This window comes from Ictidomys tridecemlineatus, chromosome 3, assembly GCF_052094955.1.
Source record: "Ictidomys tridecemlineatus isolate mIctTri1 chromosome 3, mIctTri1.hap1, whole genome shotgun sequence".
Lineage (NCBI taxonomy): Eukaryota > Metazoa > Chordata > Mammalia > Rodentia > Sciuridae > Ictidomys > Ictidomys tridecemlineatus.
In genome coordinates this window covers 201,922,723-201,937,592 of record NC_135479.1, presented here as the reverse complement: position 1 = coordinate 201,937,592, position 14,870 = coordinate 201,922,723, and the positions used below count along the sequence as shown (strand labels likewise).

At 37.1% G+C, this 14,870-nt stretch overlaps 1 non-coding gene across 1 annotated transcript; it reads right to left on the bottom strand.

Moving 5' to 3' along the window:
- Nucleotides 1-11,541: 11,541 nt before the first annotated feature.
- LOC120890481 (small nucleolar RNA SNORA21) lies at nucleotides 11,542-11,678 on the bottom strand. The gene has a single exon (XR_005734694.1). It is a non-coding gene; the product is annotated as a small nucleolar RNA SNORA21 (small nucleolar RNA).
- Between the last annotated feature and the right edge of the window lie 3,192 nt (nucleotides 11,679-14,870).

The following is a 14,870-nucleotide window of genomic DNA, read 5'->3' as shown; positions in this document are numbered from 1 at the left end:
GTTCAGGATTTACCGTATGATCCTTTGTGCTGATCCAAGTATTTCCCTTGGTAATGATTCCTGTTACTGAGGAAACTTTTTCTATTATAAATTTGTTTTTTTTGTTGTTGTTGTTGTTTTATAATATAGGATGTAGATGACCTTGGGGAAGAACATAAACATCTATCATGAGCAGGATGTGTTATTGTCAACAATGGCCTTCATGCTCTCCTTTCTGGTAAAATAGCAACTGATACTTAGTCATGGAGGAGATCTGGAACGGCTCTGGCATGCTAACTAATGGCACTGAAGATCTTAGGTGAAATCCACATTCCAACTGGAGATTCTTCTTCCATGTTTAAATGTTATTTAGTGTTTTAATAATTTTGAACTCTGTTCATTCCACTTAGCTTGTTGTTATTATTTTTTTATGGGGTGGGGAGACCAAAAGAACATGGGTTGTTCTGTTGATATTTACAATCCCCCCCCCCATCATGGTATGTGTGCTTATCAAGACCCTTTAAGGATATACTTAATGAGATCTTAAGTGTGTGTGTGATAATTGTCAAAAGGCAGTAAGGGTGACTTCCATTTATGGGGTGTCTGGATTGTTCTGTTTGTGCTGAACATTTCCACTTCCCTGAGTTTAGAAAAACTGCAGGCCCTGTGGGGTCATTTAACGTGTTTTGCCCATTTAAAGCAAATGAATTTCAGCATTTGTAGACCTTATTTCTGGGTGCCTTTTTTTTTTCTTCTTGTCTTAAAGGCCATTTGTTGCAATGAATATCTTGGCTCTCTGCGTCCCTCCCTAGCTGGCCTCTCCTGTTCCCTCTCATGCCTTCCTCTCTTATGGTTGGACCACCTAACTAGGATGCAGGTGGATCTTGGCTCCAGCCTCCTGAAATCATGTTTGGGGTGTTCACTTGTCCCAGGGCTGAGTTTCCCAGGCTCTGGACTTTCAGTTTTATAATCAGGAAAGTCCTGGGAAAACCAGGATGGCTGTTCACCCTACTTTCATCCTTGAGAGGGGATCTTTAAGAATTTCTAATTCAGTAGCTCCTGTGACTGGACATTAAGTCCATGCCCTTGGATGATTGCACTAAATTTTGCCTTGTTCTTAAGGCTAAGACCACACCTTTCGTGTACATCCAGGATCCAGGAGAAAGACCTTTGGTATTATATACACATGATGGAGGTCCTGTTCTGTTTATCTATGTGGTACTCCAGCTCCTCATAGCTAAGATTCTTCGGGGCTAGTTTGGATTCACTCAGGGATTTAAGTCCTTTTTTTGGACCTTTGCTGAATCTCTACCTAATGTGGCCTGATGTTAGCTTTTTGGTGCTGAGTCACTAAGTTTACAACTAGTGACTTTCAGCTGACCCAGGCTCAAATGAAAGTCTACATAGTGCCCATGGCAGTGGTTCTCAAAGTGTGATTCTAGGAACAACAGCACCAGAAGTCTATGAGAATGTGTCAGACTTACTGAGTCAGAAACTGTTGAGTAGGAGCCGTGATTTTTGTATTAGCATGACTTCCAAGTGATTCTAATGCATGCTCAAATTTAAGAGCTCCTTTGAGCACTAGACAATGTACTGTGTTTCCCCAGCTAGGCCACAGAGCCTAAAGCCAAGTCTACTAGATATTTATTATCTTGCTTCCTGCTCTTGTATATCACCTTGGCCTATCACCTTCTTGACCAGACTTGAGCTCTCTTTCCTCCATAGATCTTCAAAACTGTTTACTTCCACTTCTTGCCCAGGACTGAGGGGCTTATTGGGCAGGGGATTTCAGTGCTAAAACTGGGAAAGTTGCAGGCAAACTGGAATGGATGAAAAATCTAGCTGAACAAGCCCATTAATACATTCAGTGTTGCTGACTTATGGAGAAATGGGGAAATAGAAGAAGGATTATTGGCCCTTCAGAATATCCCTTTCTTTATAACCCAAAGAAAGAACACACTAAAAGGAATACTATAATTATGGGATATAGGTGTGCTAACTGTATATTTGAATATTTTTCACAATCAAATAGCTTATATTTAAACCAGGACTATTGAAATATATTTTTTTTCTTTTCTGGGAAGCAATTACAATGGAGTCACGTTCTTAGGATGAACTTGGTATGATCTCAGGCAAAGTACTGATCTTTTACTTACCTGTAATTGGGTTGGTAATACAGTTTTCTTCCAATTACATTACAGGGGATGAATTGAAGATAAATGAGATGAAGCAGTATCCATAAAAATATTCTACTTTTTGGATGGATGCTGTATAAATATACCACTTGATTAATAATCAAACACCCACACACAGATATTTTCCAAAGAGAACACCATGTCTTTTGCAAGCTATGAGAGGAAATCAAAGATAACATCTGACCACTCCAGATGGAAGTGATTTCTTCCTCAAATTCCTACGGTTCTAGAATCAGAGTTCTTAGCTTTGGCTGCCCAATAAAGTAACCTGGGGATCTTAAAATCAAAACAACTGATGTCAAAGATCTGATTTAATTTGGTCTGTTGTAGTACTAGGTCATTGGTGGTCTTAAATTCACCAGAGAATTCAAATGTGCAGCCAGGTTTAAGAATCATGAGTCTAGACATAGTTCTCAAATGTTTGTCACAAGCATCATCAGGGGAATTATAAAAAATGCAAAATTAGCGTTTAATCTGGTAGAGTAGATTTAGGATGGGATTCAGGAATCTGCTTAACATACAGGTTTACCTGAGAGTTCTAGTGGAGAATGGTTGGCAAATCTGGGAACTTTTAGAAAACTTCAACTCTGATAATTTAAAAAAATTTTTTTTTTGCACAGGATATATACCACATAGGTAGTAGAAGTTCTAACATATGGAAGGTACTTAATGTGTATCGAAAGAGGTTTGCCAATTTGTGTTCATTGAGTGATAGTGATTTCAGCTTTTAGGAGTGCAATGGGCCCTTGAATTTGAGGGCTGCTTTTAAAATTTATCCATGCCTCTGTAAGCCTGACACAGATAAGCTAATGGAAGGGCTCAATATGCGTCTCCATAGTGTTCAAACCCTACCCAGTTGGAAAATGCCCCAACAGTAGGAAGATAAGCCCACATTTCAGATTAGTTTTTAACACAACTCTTTGTTTCATTTTCTAAGATGGTTCAGTGGAAACAGATCCAATGCAAACTGTAAGAAAGTACCGGTCAAAAGAAATTAATAGGGTGCACTGTGATATCCAAATCAATGATTTTGTTCCATTTTTTTTTTTCTTGTAGAACACCTCATTTCTAGGCTTGGATTCAGCAAACAATGATCCATTGAGTTTGCTAAGTGTTATCAGGACCTCAGAAGAAAAGGCCCCCAGAGTGCTTTGAGGTTTCATGCTGAAAAGAATCACAACAGGAAAGCAAAGCTTTCGGATATAAAAGTGTCAAAAGCCTTTGGATATAAAATTGTCGACTTGGCAGTTTAACAAGGCCCACCCTGTTTGTAGCAAAAGGCTAGAAGTCCAGGACCAGCAAAGGCCTATAGCTGTCACTTCATAGCATCAGCCCTGTTGCTGGTTCAAACGACAGTGAGTTTGTTCTGCTCCATAGCCATCTCTTCCTGGAGGAACCCACATTTTTTTTTTTTTTAAATTGACTTTTGTTTTCTGAGCCATGCCAACATTCCAGCCACATGAGAGAGCCTGAACCGATTTAAACCCCAAATTCAAAGTACTATTTGTACTACAAACATGTTACAGTTGTCAGCAAATGGTGCACAAACACATTAGGAAGGAGGAGTGGAAATTGAATGGACAGGGTTTTCTGGAGTTAGTTGCCAGGTGGAATGCTATATTTCAGAAAGTCCTTCCAAACGGTAATGGGCTTCCCAAAAGTCAGTTATATCCAAGCACTATAGGACAAAGTTTTGTTGAGAGTAATTACAGCAGCTCAGCTAGATAATTAAATATAACCTTCAGAAACAATCAGGACAAGGGAAGGTTCCAGCTGGAATTTCTCAACTTTCTCACAGCAAAGCAAGTCTAACAACCCAACAATTATGAGGGCCCAGGGACATTTATATATGTATAAAAGCCCAGTGTAACCACTTTTATGGTGTGGCTCATTTTAAGGAAATAAACTAGAGAAATTCCTCACATATTTTGTTCCACAAATGTTCTATAAAATTCTTACTGCAATTGGTCTCTTATAATCTCGTCTTAGAATGTGGGGCCAAGGAATCCAGCATTTGTAAGGCAAATTACTATTTTATCTGATTTGTGATCTAAATTGTGGGTTTTTTAATATTGTAATAAGGCTTCGAATACAATTGCCAAATAACGAAAATAAATTTGCCTTATTTTCTGCTTAATTTGGACTGATACCATTAGGTAAATTTGTAAGGGCTAAGGAAATGAAAAAATACTTTATTTTCTTTATCCCAGATGGTGTACCAGATAACTCCCTAAGTACTTCTAAACCAATTGGCTCCACTATAACATGAAGTAGAAAAATGACTTTTCCGAATGTGGCTCAAATGGTGATTGAAATTCTGCAGCAGGATGAAATGTCTGTGCACAGGGAACAGATAATCAGGTATTCTGCAAGACAGAATAATTTGCTTCTTTGCAATTGTCTATATTTACCTTTTAAGTTACCCTAATATTTGCACTCATCTAAATTTTTGGTCCTCCAGGGGGTGTTATAGTAGACTTTCTAATATACATCTCCAAAGAGCTGGAAAGTCAAAATAACCAGCATAATAATAATGAATACTCCAATCATCAGAGGGAGATAAAACAAGATCTTGAAATGCCTTCAGATATATAAACAAATTATGCTTTAACTTGAATAGATTTGATTATATTGGGATTTATTAAGGATCGAGCTACCAGTATATTCTAGTAGCAAACAAATATCAGAATATTGACCATATCATTCATTAGAGATTGGGGTAGGAGCAGTGGAAATTCTTGGGGAGTATTCTTGGGCTTTCTGAGACTTTGGAAACTTGGCAGAGAATTTTAGTGATTTTTTTCCAGACAAACATTTTAGGCTCTTTTCTTTGGTACTCTGTATTAAACTTTCCCTTAGATTGTTAAGATAAAGGTTTGTGGTGGTCAAGTGTTATGAATTTATACTCACAAACATTGTTATTCTTTCTTCCAAATTCTTCAGACTAGGAAAGAGAGACTAGTATTTATTGAGCATCTATCATGAACTGATTTCTTTCACATAGGTCAACTCTTTGAAACATTTCAAGATCACCAAGTTTATGCTATAGATGAGGAAACAAGCTCAGATAACTCAAGAATCTTGCCTGATTAAGACTTAAGGTCATGGGCTGGGGATATAGCTCAGTTGGTAGAGTGCTTGACTTGCATGCACAAGGCCCTGGGTTCAAACCCCAGCACCAAAACCAAAAGAAAAAAAAAAAAAGACTTCAGGTTGTTGATTCCAGAGTCCGTATCCCCTCTGACTGCGGTACAACATAAGGCTAGTGTTAGAATAGGTTTTAGAAGGTATCAATGACGTGTTGGGGAAGCCACTGTACTAACCCTAAACCTCATGCATGAGGTCAAACAAAACATATAAGACTGCTTCAGATTGCCTGCACTTTAGCATCCTCACATTTTTATGAGACAAAGAAAAACCTATTAAGGTAAACATCCCCCCCCCAAAAAAGTGCCAGAAATATAGTAAATTAGAAGTTTGGGTAGGCGTGGTAGTGCACACCTATAATCTCAGCTACTTGGGAGACTGAGGCAAGAGGATCATAACTAGGAAAGTTATGAAGTCAGCCTCAGCAACTTAACAAGATCCTCAAAATAAGAAAGAAAAGAAATGAAAATGGGATAGCTCAGTTTTAGAGTGCTTGCCTAGGGTTAACAACTGAAAACAAACAAAACAAAACAAAAGCTACATGCTTTAAAGCATTTGGATCTCATGAAATGAGATCTGGAAATGTTCTTGCACATTTAACTTTTTATAAAAATGAGGTAAAAGACTAATATATTCTTGAGGATTTTAAAAAGGTACATATATGTCATCATCTATGACAAGTAAACCTGTAGTCTTAACTTCCCATGTTATACCATTGAATTCAGATCTTGTAATAAATTAAAAGCCAGGATGATATTTTTAAGGCAAATTAAGAATTCATTTGTAAAAATACATGATGTATGTATTAAGCCATGAATCTGAAATGATTTTAAAAAGAAGTCTTTTGAAAACAAAGGTGGAATGCTAAAGGAACTATTTCATAAATCCTCCCCACTAACTAGAAATTTAATAAGTAAAAAAATTGCCTAGGGGCTGGGGATGTGGCTCAATCGGTAGCACGCTCGCCTAGTGTGCGTGCGGCCCGGGTTCGATCCTCAACACCACATACAAACGAAGATATTGTGTCCTCGGAGAACTAAATAAAATGTTAAAATTCTCTCTCTCTCTCTGTCTCTCACTCTCTCTTTAAAAAAAAAAAAAAAAGATTAAAAAAAATTGCCTAAATATTCTCATGTATTTAAGTTAAGTGACTTTTTCCATGTATGTGACTTTGATCTATCTTGAATCAAAAAATGAAAAGTCTTAAAAATAAAGATTTTTAAATACACAAATGATGTAGGTTTAAATGACCAGGCACCCCCCCTTTTTTTTAGCTAAAAAGATTAAGATGGTTGTTATTGAGTTTAGATGACACATTTTGACTCTGCAACACAAAAGACTTTGTGTATCCTTATGTCATGGGTACTCAACAATACCCATCTAGTTTTACTTGAGGCTTTTCTATACCCTATTATTTGTTGGCTTTTTCTTGAGCAACTACCAGAGCTTCAAGAATTCCCAATTTCTTCAAGTATTCACTAACTGAGGGTAACTAAAACATTAATGACTGATTGCAGATAACCCACAGTACTTAGGCTTGGAAATGGTAAAGAAAGGACATGTAAGGAGGAACATTTAAAACAAAACAACAAATACAGATGGTAGTTCAGCATACCAAAAAGCAACATTTAAATCAACAAGTACATATTTTTGATGTGAAGAAATGAATCCTAATGCCTTTCTCTGTAGTCCTATCCTTGTATGAGGGACCCTACCTGGTTTCAGCAGCATGTGAAAATGACAACAGTATTTTGTATCCATGTAACAGAGACCAGTGATATCAACAGAGCTTTACATGGAGATCTCTGGACTGTGATGAAGGTCCTCTTAAGTTCCTGCTAAAACATAATGGGATTCAATTTCAGGAAGCCCATCATGTCTCCTTCTTCCTACACGTGTCCCAGAGCTTAGATGACTGAAAATTCCTAAATAGAATGTTGTCAAAGGAGGGGAGGAATACAAACACGGAAAGTGACTGGCGTGTGTGTGTGTGTGTGTGTGTGTGTGTGTGTGTGTGAGGGTTGGTTGCCTTATGTTAAAAGGCTTATCTTAGTCTATGTATTTGCACAGCGATTTTACAAGTTCATGTTAGTTTCAGCAATGGACGAACCATCCCTCCAAGGTTAGTGCCATGAATAAAATCACATAGTAAATGGGGAGCCGGGGTTGGAGCCCTTTCTGTGCTTTTGGTTACTGGCCTGTCTTCCAGCACAAATGGCCAAGATAGGTCATTGCTCCCAGCTACTTCCATTTTCTTTACTCCGCCAGACAGCTATTAACAACTACTTCTTGCAGTTACCCTTCATCCCTTGCTTAATGATTCTCATAGGTATACATTTCTCACAAATGAATACTTAAGCTTATGTTTTTTCAATAAGTATCTAAATATTAACCCCACCAGAGAAATATGTTCCTATTTTGTTCTCTTTCCTAACCCTGTACCTACCATGATGAGATCATTTGCGATTTTGGTCATAAACAATTGTTAAATTAAAAAAAAACCCACACTAATAACTTGATATAGCCACTTTTTCCTTTGCTTTCTACGACCTTTATTTTCACTGTATTTTATTTTTGATTGTTTTGGAGATACACTTGAGAAATTATTTCAGAAAAGGTGAATCAATAAGCTTTCTGCCTCCTTGATATCTGAAAGTGTCTTTATTTTGTTTTTGAAGTTTGGCTGGAATAGGATTCTACGTTGAATGTTAATTTTTCCTTAGAATCATGAATATGGTACCTCCACATATTCTAGCACCCAATGTCATGATTATAGATATTCAACTAATTCTGGCTCATTCGATCAGCCTCCCACCCTTCCTCCCTGGAAGTATTGAGGATTTTCTTTGTCATTGGATATAAAAAATTTCACGTGGACATGTTTTGCTGTGGTTCTTTTATTCACTTTGCTTGACAATGAATTATCCATGTGTTTTTCAGCCCTATGGAATTTTCCTCGAGGCTTTTTATGGTCTTACTTCTTTTCTATTATCTCTTCTCATCCTAAACCAGATAGATGCTAAAACTCTTGAATCTGCCCCTCATGTCTTTCTCTCTCCCTTCATGCTCTCTGTCTTACTTTTTGCATAGCATTCTGGGAGAAGTACTTGATCCTCTAGTTCTTCAATTCATTCTCAGCCATATTCATTCTATTTATATAACTTTTAAAAAAAATAACTAAATTTCAGGGCTGGGGGTGTAACTTAGTGGTAGAGTGTTTGCCTGGCACATGTGAAGTCTTGGATTTGATTTGCAGCCCTGAATAAGATCTGTATGTATACACATTTGTAATCAACACATATTATATATATATATTATACTATCACACCATACCCATAAATATGTACAACTCTTACATGTTCATCAAAAAAAATTTAGAAGAATGTTAAAGGAGATGAAAATGTTAACAGTTTTAATGTTAAAATTAAAAATGATTCTTATATACATTAAAATGTTAACAACAAATGTTTAACAGATTATTGTTAATGTTTTTAAGGTATGTAGTATGTGTGTGTGCGTGTGTGCGTGTGTGTGTGTGTGTATAAAATATCACAAACTGGGTGTCTTCATCAACAACTACTTATGTCCTCACAGTTCTAGAGGCTGGAAATCCAAGATAAAGGCGCTAGCAGGACCGATTTCCTCTCAGGCCTCTCTTCCTGGCTTGGAGAGGCTCATTCTTGTGCTGCCTCTTCACATGATTTTTCCCTCTCTGTGCACATGTCTGGGCTCCTCTTGTCTTAATCTTTAGTCAGATTCGATCAAGACCCACCCAAATGGATTCATTTTGCCTTAATCATTCCTTTAAAGGCCCTGTATTTACAAACACATTCCATGGTAACTAATGATAAACTTTACTTTGAAGGGCTTCCCCCCTGGATTTTGTTTTCTCAGATGTTAGTTATTCAGTTGGTTGGACTTGGTACCATTTTTTCTTTTGTTCTTATTCAAATGTTTGGTAATTTTTGTTTGCTTCTATTTGCTTGAGGATGCTGATTGTGGTAATTGTAGTTCACCTCCAGAGACTATTGGAGAGTTGGAGTGCCCTCTCTGGTGAGAGGTGTTATATAAGGTGACTGACTACCTGTTCCTCTTAGGATATATATATATATATTTAAAATTAAATCAGAGTAGTTAACATTTCATCTTGTTTAACATTCTTCTAACATATAATTGATGAACATGTAATAATTGTTCATATTAACATGTACAGTATGATGGGTTCAATACATGTGTACAATATATGTTGATTAGTTAAGGATAACTAATATTTCCATTTCCTTATCATTGCTTTGTATTTGGAGATTTTGCCTACTGTTTTTTAATTGTTCATAAAATATATGTTAGGTTACTGTGAACTCTAATCTCCCTGCTGTCTATCTATAGAGCCCTAGAACTTATTACTTCTACCTAATTGTGTTTGGATACCTGTGTTCATTAGCTTTCTGTTGCTGTGACAAAATAACTGAAAAAAAAAAAACAACCTAAAAGGAGGATAGATTTAGTTTTCTCATAGTTCCAGAGGTTAAAGTCTATTTTAGTTAGTTTTTTATTGGTGTAACCAAAAGACTCAACAAGAACAACTTGAAGGGTGAAAAGTTTATTTTGGCTCCTCGTTCCGTCTATGGTTGACTGACCCCATAGCTCTTGGCCCGAGGTGAGGTAGAAAATCATGGTAGAAGGGTTTATCAGAGGAAAACAGCTTAGGATATTCAACAAGAAAGCAGAGAGACAGAGAGCTCCACTCACCAAGAACAAAATGTAAACCACAAGTGCATGCCCTCACTTGCCTACAGTTACCACCCACTTAATTCCTATCACTGGATTAATCCACTGATTAGGTTCAGGCTTTTATAACTAATCATTTCACCTCTGAAAATTCTTTCATTATCTTACACATGAACGTTAAGATAATAGCTCTTAGCTAAACTGAACACAGTCTATGTTTGCTTGGCCTTATCACTTTGGGCCTGTGGTAAAGTAGATATCATGGTAGGGGGCACAGGGTGGAGCAAGCTGCTTGCATCAAGACAACCAGGAAACAAAGAAAGAACTTTTTTTATAATAAAGCTCCTCCTCTAAAGTCTATTAAGCAATGAATCCATAAATAGATTAATTCTTTTATGAGGTCACAACCTTCATGATCCAATAACTTCCAAAAATCTCCACCTCTGAATACAGCTGCATTGGGGACCAAACCTTCAATACATGAGATTTTGGGGGAACATTCAAGATCCAAACATAATAATACCCTTTTCCCAACCTCCTCTGCCCTTCCCAGGCTGTTGTAATCTACTATCGTATAATCCAATCAATTTTTAAAAAATCCACATATGAGAGAGAACGTAAGGCATTCATCTTTCTGTATCTGACTTATTTTACTTAGTATAATGTCTTCAAGTTCTATCCATTTGCTGCAAATGATATCATTTTTTTATGAGTGAATAGTATTTCATCGTGGATAAACCACAGTTTATCTATTCACTTTTTAATGGACATCTAGGTTGATTCCATATCTTAACTATTGTGAATAGTGCAGCAGAAAACATGGACATGCAGATGTCTCTTTGATATGCTGATATCATTGCCTTTGGACAGATACACAGAAGTGGGATTCCTGGATCATATGGTACTTCTGTTTTTGGTTTCTTAAGGAATCTCTACACTGTTCTCTATAGTGGCTGTATTAATTCAAATTCCTATCAATGGTGCTTAAGAGTGCCCTTTTTTCTCCACATTCTCATCAGCACTTGTTATTTTTCATCTTTTTGATAATAGCTATTCTAACTTGAGTAACATGGTGTTTTATTGTGGTTCTGATTTGCATTTCCTTGATGGCTAATGAAGTTGAGAATTTTTTCACCAATTTGTTGGCTGTTTGTCTTTTTTTTTTTTAAAGAGGGAGTGAGAGAGAGAAGAGAGAGAGAATTTTAATATTTATTTTTTAGTTCTTGGTGGACACAACATCTTTGTTTGTATGTGGTGTTGAGGATTGAACCTGGGCCGCACGCATGCCAGGCAAGCTACCACTTGAGCCACATCCCCAGCCCGGCTATTTGTCTTTTAAGAAGTGTCTACTCCTATCCTTCCATTTTTAAATTGGGTTATTTGTTGTTAAGTGTTTTGAGGTTTGTCATGTGTACTGGATACCAATACTTTGTCATGGGAATAGTTTACAAACTTTTCCACATTCTGTAGCTGGTTGTTGTTTACTTTTCTACCTCATCATACCATCAATTGAAGCAAAACAACATAGCCTGATGCCGTTTCATCCAAAAGTGGTGTTTGCGTTCTGCCCTTTCTTGACTACTCAATGGGTCACTAGTAAGAAAGTACATTAAGTGATTTTAAAGGGGGGTTGGTTCAGATTTTGCCTGTGCCTGGGGCCTAGAAATGATATTGGTGCTTTAGCCCAGTTGCCAATGTCTCTCTTGGGCCAATCAACCTAGCATTTCAAAGCTGCCTTCAGACCCTTCCCTGCCACTTTGTCTGCCAATTCCAGAACTTCCTTAGCCACATGTCGCCTCCTGCATATGTTTTACACTGAGACTTTTTTCAGTTTTGAAACTCCAGAGATATGATTCTGTCCCCTTTACTACCTTTCAGAGATTCCCCAAAGTATTTTCAGATGGCACACTTTCTTTTCTTCCAAATGATAGTGAATTTATATTCTTTTAATATTTTTTAAGCTTTTTATAAAATTTGGGATGAGTAATTACATATATATGTGTGATCAAATAATATTCCTTCTAAAATGTGTATCAATGTGAAATGAACCTGGAAATGCTGTTATATTATCATTCAATACCATCCAGTATTGCAGTGCTTTAGTATCTCTAGCTATTTAATACCATCAATACCTCTAGCTAGACCGAAAGTAGCTGTTAGCTAATGCCTCCAAATCCTCATTTCTGTCTTCATACTGTTTTTGTCTCAATATCTTTTCCTAAATGTCTTCTCTGAATCAATCTTAAGATTTATTCTTCTTTTTAAGAAACCATGTAATTAAATGTCAATATTAACCTGTTAAGGGTCTAAAGTTCTAAGGAAAAGATGGATTTTATTTTAGATATGTGGTGTTTGAAATGACTAAATACTAAATACACAGGAACATTATGCAGCCAGTTGGAGATGTGGTGTTTTCACATCTCCACCTAATTTATGTTTTTAATCTCCACCTAATTTATGTTTCTGGGGATTGCTGTAAAAATCCTTTGTTCTCTTACTTTCCTAACAATCTGAGAGACATAACTGTGTCTTATGGGAAGTTTGGGGAAAAAAATATTATCATTCTACCCTTTGTGGCTGATGCTTGGAGGACATCCAAGTAGCCCCCAAATCCATCTAATTCCATGAAAGGAGGATCAAAAATACAGAGTGACTAGAGAAGCACAAAGCTAATCTGCACTGGGTCTGAGAGTCCTAGGAAGGGACTCTGACTCCCTGACCATATATAGAGTGGAGGTAAAGCTGCTCTCATTTGAAGTTCAAAGAACAAGGTAACCTCAGTGAACATAACACTGACTTCCATCTTGCCATTCCATTTATTCATGGAAATCCTACTATTAATTGATGTCATATTATGTGCTAGAGATTCAGAGAGTAGCAAGGCAGTTGTATTTGCAGCCAAGTAATTCACAACCCAGTGAGAGTCTGACATGTAGTCATACATGTATAGAATTACTACAGAAGAGATGTTCTCAAAGGGTATTCGAGGAGGAGTGGAATGGGGAGGATAAGCCACTCTCAAATCTCTACCCACTCTGTGGATTTCCTTTGGGTTGGAATATGCCAAAGTACTGTATACACTTCTGGACTTTTGTTTGGTTTTGGCTGACTCTGTGGAACACTGATTGGTATGTATTGCACAACTTTTTTTTTTTTTTTCATGTAAGTGACTTAATCTTGGGTTTAGTGAAAATCTCTCCTATGATTCCTCCTCCAACTTTCCACCAACAATAGCTTATACATTGTTATTTGAATTCTGGACAAATGTCTCTTTGGCAGACTAGGTGTGGAATTGATTCATGGTTTCCATGAGGGAGCAGTTATGATTACAAGAAGTATGAACAAGAACATAGACAAGGGAAACAGGAAGACTAAACTGAGTCTCTGAAGGAAAATCACCACACTGAGAAGACTGTGAAGGCATGAGTCTTGATTTCTTAGGAGTGGTTTTGGCTATGGGTCATCAAGGGAAGAAAAACGTGCTGGATATTGTTTATTGGTTTGAAACATTATTCTTGTTCTTCCAAGTTCTGCCTTGCATTGTGAGGCTGGAATACAAAAAAATTGCATTCCCCAGTTTATGTAGTGAGCCATTTCCAGTCTTGATTCTCCCAGTGTGAAGAATTTGTATGAATTTGAGAATGCAGAAAAAATGGAATCACTGACCTTTGGTTGCAGTGGCAGGTAGATGAATGAACACAGGATAGAAATGAAGTTTTGGAGTGGTGATTGGTTGACCTCTTGGAATCAGCCCCTCTGCTGCTAGTGGAAATTTCTCGAGTCTTATTTCTATGACTTATTGGAATGGATGCTTCCATGACTGTTACTTCCTTAGTCCTTTTCACAATTTTGTACATCTTTCTGTTATGTTATTTTAAATTGGCTGAAATCCCTAGCAAAGCTTCTGTTTTCTTGATGAAACCTTGACTAAATAAAGGGAAATAAAGGCTGTTTCTTGAAATGGCGGGAAATATGTGTGTACCATTTGTGGAATCTAACCTAGCTCCCTGCCAGAGATGACTTCACCAGGAATTAGAGGTGTGGATCTTTTACATGGAGAGGAGCACATTTCTGGCAGGACAGGGCATTGAGACTAGACAGACATATACTGAAAACATCTGAACATGCTTCACAGACACAGAAGCTCCAGGTTACCCAGACTTGTGGGGCTCTATTACATAGCATTTTCGTAGCCATGTGAACTGTAAAACTATATGGAATATCAAAGCATTGATAAAATTCAGGGAAATTCATAACAAGATATTAATAATCATTCATGGTTTGGGTCGACTGCTACTCATTCCTTGAAATGTTTTCTTGAGTAATTGAAAGTTGAAACTTTATTTCGATGGCACTCATGATAGATGCAACTCCTTAGGAATGAAACTCGGTAGTAGCTTTCTACTACATTTGCAGCATAAAACTTTGAAGCAAGAACAAAAACAAAAACAAATAGACTACAAGAGATTTTTCCCTGAACAGTAATGATTTCATCCAAAAAGCAGGAATTATTTCCTCATTCCTGAATACTTAATGTCTGTCAGTCTTGTATTAAGTCACTCTTATATGGCTTGCTGTGAGACTTCCAATTGGGGGCACATAAAGGAAGTTATGTGTGTCTTCAAGAACTTGAATTATTTATTGGCCTTTGCAAAAGCAAAACTGTGTTCAGGTGTAGGAAAACTGCATTCATTCCTATGTGTACTTCCAGTTGTAGTTCATGCCTGCTATCTCCTCTTGGAGCTCAGGATTTCTCTGGCTAGGATCTAGTTGGAAGATTTCCTCTTGTCATACTTTGCTGCTTAAAACCCTTCAAGTAAG